General features: G+C 37.0%; 1 long non-coding RNA gene across 1 annotated transcript; it reads left to right on the top strand.

Moving 5' to 3' along the window:
* Positions 1–374: 374 nt before the first annotated feature.
* LOC147068302 (uncharacterized) lies at positions 375–4,691 on the top strand. Its single transcript, XR_015071397.1, has 5 exons — positions 375–1,182; positions 1,371–1,518; positions 1,824–2,083; positions 3,704–3,802; positions 4,069–4,691. It is a non-coding gene; the product is annotated as an uncharacterized LOC147068302 (long non-coding RNA).

Here is a 4,691-nt window from a genome sequence, read left to right as displayed (position 1 = left end):
AGTCAATGGTGATTTGTTGACTTCTTATCGAGAAGTAGCACTCGCTTTAGGGATTATTGACGATGATAGAGAATGGCACAAATGTATGGAGGAGGGATCACATTATATGATGCCTAAAGCTCTTCAGAAAGTTTTTGTATTAATTTTATTTCATTGCTAACCCAGTCAGTATATGGAATGATTTTAAGTCTTCTATGTCAGAAGATTTTCCTAATAAAGGTGCTAATAAACACGCAGGGTAAAGGTAAAAATGTATTATCTATTGCTTGAACAGGTATAGCAGCTCTTATGCTTCCAGGAGGAGTGACCTGCCATACCGCTTTTAATTTGCAAGTTAATGCAGACTATCTTCAAAAAATCGTAAAATCATTAGTGATGCTGACTTAATTATATGGGATGAAGTACCAATGGCTCCAGTAACTGCTTTAGATATAATAGAGCGAACAGTTAGAGACATTATGAATAATGATCTTAACCCATCGCGCCCTAGCGGCGTCAATTTGACGCCGCTGTTGACAAAGTACTTCTGGACAAGCGGCGCCAATTTGACCCCGCTGCGACAGACGAAATGATAATATTTAACCATATACTACCATCTATCGAAAAGATTTAAACCAAAATCGTTCAATAGATAATGTATCCAGAAATAAGGACTGTCGGTAATACAGTGACCGATATATATTTTCGGAATAATATTGTTTGTAAGTCGATTCGTATCGCGTCATGTTTAGAAATAATCAAGATGGCGAGTGGTTCGGGTATCGATAAATTGTTGCGTAAAAGTGGCGGTAAATCATTATCTATCGATGAGATCCGCGATATATTGAACCAATCTGATAATGACAGTCTTTGTGACAGTGATAGTGAGCCAGACATTGATATTTGCGATGAAAATCTTCATATTTCGTCAGATGAAGAAGGGCCCGAGGAAGAAATAACCACGCCGTCCGTAATTACATCGGATGATCAAAATATGTTCCCCAACAAACGCCTGCGGTTGAATTCATGTGATGCATGGAATTGGGAAGAGACCGCAGACGTCTGCAGCATTCCTTTCACGGGGCAGCCAGAACTATGCCGAACGACTATCAATGCCTTTGAGGCCGACAAGTCGGAGTATGCGGCATACTGAGAATTTTTCACGGAGCTGTTTTTTTCTCAAATCCCTTCCGAAACTAACCGGTACGTACATGTTTTATCAATTTATATATTTGTAGTTTACAATTGAAAATAAATGAAACATGTTGATACAATTTTGGGTATTTCTTTTGCAATATACCTAGTCAGATCATATTTCAATGCAAAATAATATTTCCCATATCTGGCACTGTTCTGTAGGTACTCAATATTTCTTTATTCTTTATCTTCAGATACGCCACGGAGAGATCATCTATGTCTACGCCCAGTGAAGAATGGAAAGACGTCACTTCTGAGGAGTTGCAGGCCTACTTCTGCCTATGCATTCTGATGGGCGCAGTGCGAAAGTCAACTATCAAAAGTTACTGGTCCAAAAGACAGGTTATTGAGACACCTTTTTTCATATCTGTTATGCCACGGGTGAGATTTGAAACTATCTCCAAGAATGTGCACTTTGCGGACGACAAAGATGCTTCTCCAGGAGATAGGTCCAAAAAGATTCGCCCTATAATAACTCATCTGCGCAAGAGATTTCGCGATGTTTATAAACCAAACTACAAGCTTTCTATCGATGAAAGCTTGATGAAGTTCCGGGAACGTTTATGCTATGTTCAGTTCAATAGGAATAAACGTGCCCGGTTTTATAAACTTTGTGAGTCTCAGTCAGGGTATTGTTTCGATTTCAGTATATATACTGGGACGAAGGAGGGAGATCTGGACTTGCCGTCTAGTGAAGCGATTGTGCATCATCTATTGTCAGGCTATGAGACTGATGGGCACACTCTCTTCCTGGGTAACTGGTTAGGACCAACCGCAAGAATATGCCTACGAGTATGAAAGGAAAGAAGAAAATGGCGAGAGGTGAAACGTCGTGCCTGTTCAGTCATGGATTGATAAAAAACCTGTCACAATCTTATCCACTATTCATGAGGGCATCTCTATGACTGCAACAGGCAAAATGATTCACCGTAGCCAGCAGGCAGTTACCAAACCCCAGGCCGTTATTGACTACAATAATGGCATGGGGGGAGTAGATCGTCAAGATCAATGCCTGGCCTCCTTCCCGATTATGCGTAGGTATATAAAGGGGGTATAAGAAGATATTTTTTTATCTATGTGATATGGGGCCTTATTTAATTCATATCAGATTTTTGAAAAAGTATCTCCGGCCCGATTGACCTACAATGAGTTTAGGGTCAACGTGGCAGAACAGATACTGCAAAGAGTTACTCTCCCTGACTATGGCAGAAAAGGTAGGCCCTCAGTTAGTGATTGTCCTTTGCGGCTTCAGGCATTGCAATGGGCTCATTTTCCAGGAAATATTGCTGTTGGCCCTGGGGGAAAAAAGTATCCCACAAGGCAATGCCACGTTTGTCGTGCAAGGAAGAAAGATTCAAAAACACGCTGGTAATGTAAAAAATGCAAGGTAGCTCTCCATCTTCCAGAGTGTTTTGAAAAATACCACACTAAGCTCCACTTTAAATTTAAATTTTTATGTTTTAATGTGTTTTTATTTATGTTTTCTTCAATTCCTTATCATTTTCTCAATTAAATTTTATGTAAAAAAAATAATCTTTTTTATATTTATTTCCTAAAACCTATAAATCCATTGTCATATATCGACACCTCCTACGTAGAGTATTGTAACTTCAAAATCACAACTTTACAGGAGAGCGGTTTAAAGATACAAAAGCTTGGTGTAAGTCGACCTTTTGAAAGTTTTGCACCAAATTTAGGATGTCAATTGTAAATTATCAATAGATTTGTTTTGCATTAAAGGATATCTAATATTTTCTGTGGTTAATCAGAAAATGCAGTTACAACATTATAGAGCAGAAAAGAATTTGTTCGAAATATTGTATAAAGCACATACAATAGTTTACATCGGAACCTCTTACATGCATTTAGTTGTATGTGATACTTATTATAATTTACGTCGTCATGGTTTTGGTGAAATAAATTGTATATGTTAGATACAATCCTTCACCTAGGATTTTTTGCGTATTTAAAATCATAATTCGGTAATAACAATAATTTAAAGTTATGGTTAGGGTCGTCAGATAGGTAGGTTGGAAAAAATACTCTATTTAAAATTGCTTTTATTGTCATTTAATAAAACATTAAATAAATTTAAGACTTTCATGACATGATAAAAATTAAACATACAGAAAAAAATAGAGAAGAAATAATTTCAATCAAAAATCCAATTCAAGGAAGTATATATTCAAGAATAGCATGAGAGCCCTCCAGAGGAAGGCTGATACGGCAGAACGAGCCATCATAATGAGAACTGGCGGTGGTCCACCCTTGGCTTCCAGATCAGCCAACAACCCCGCTGCATTTTTATCAGTAGCGGATCATTTGCGAGTAGAGTGGTCTAATAACGCAGATTCACGCAGATAACAGAAACGGCAAACAGCCGTACACCATCACAAGTTCACACACTTCAAACAGACGGACGGACAAAAGCGGCGCGCTGGATGCCTCTCTTTGAATAATTGACATTATGAGAGTACATTATGTATGAATTGTTCACAAATAATGACATAATATTATTTCATATCAGAGGGACTTCTTGAGCGTGCAGCATGAACAGATGCTGCACCTTACCAACGAGAAGCACGAACGGATGCTGCGGCATGCGGACGAGGAGCACGCGCAACGGGTAATGAAATTTTATTCAAATTTCAATCCATATTAAAATTAACATGGAGATACATAGAGTACAATGTCGCGTACAAACTATTCTAAGTACAAACTAAGCCGGTCTCGTGAGGTCGGTGTCATGCTTTAGGCCATCCCTAATTAATTACTACCACTGGTTTCATTATTATTTTGTACTTGAACATTTACAAAGAATTCAAAACATACCTAGATTTAACAACTATGGGCCATCCATCGCTAATAAATATGTATATTATATTATTTCAGATGCAGATTGGCGATGCAGAACTGCAGTGTCGGTTAGCAGAGCTCGATGCAATAAATGCAAGGTGACGACTGCACTGCCGATTTATAAATTGCATAACTGTGATGTAGTCAGACGCTGCACCGGAACTACCTCCACAGCTTCTGGAGAGACAGGTGCCCAACCGAGAACACCAACGCCATGATGTATATTTTTATTTTTTCTCAATTCAAATTTCAATATTGTTAGTGAAAGTGTAAATTAAATACGTAGGTATGCTAATTTAAAAAACTTGTTAAATTCCAATATTATTAATTTCAATATGTACAGCATATCGTCGTTAAGATATGAAACCTCATAACTTCAAATTTTACGATATTGAGTTTTTTTACTTATTTTATAGCCAATTTGATGAGCTATTAAGGTGTCGAACTCATGTGTGGTATTATTTATAGTTACTGAGATATTGACAAAAATCACAAACTTGTATATCAAAATTATATTTTTATACAAGTTGTAATACTCGTATCTCAAACAATCTTACTTAATATAAGTTTTTAATTTTATTTTAATTTGAATTATATTTTTATTGTCTCATTATTTTTTCCATCTCCTTTTTAAAGATTATTAAATAAATCAAATGTCC

The sequence above is a fragment of the Rhyacophila brunnea genome, unplaced genomic scaffold, assembly GCF_057557595.1.
Source record: "Rhyacophila brunnea isolate RB1 unplaced genomic scaffold, BYU_Rbru_1.0 scaffold_3, whole genome shotgun sequence".
Taxonomy (NCBI): domain Eukaryota; kingdom Metazoa; phylum Arthropoda; class Insecta; order Trichoptera; family Rhyacophilidae; genus Rhyacophila; species Rhyacophila brunnea.
The sequence above is the reverse complement of the archived record's forward strand: the minus strand, read 5'-3'. Positions and strand labels throughout refer to the sequence as shown.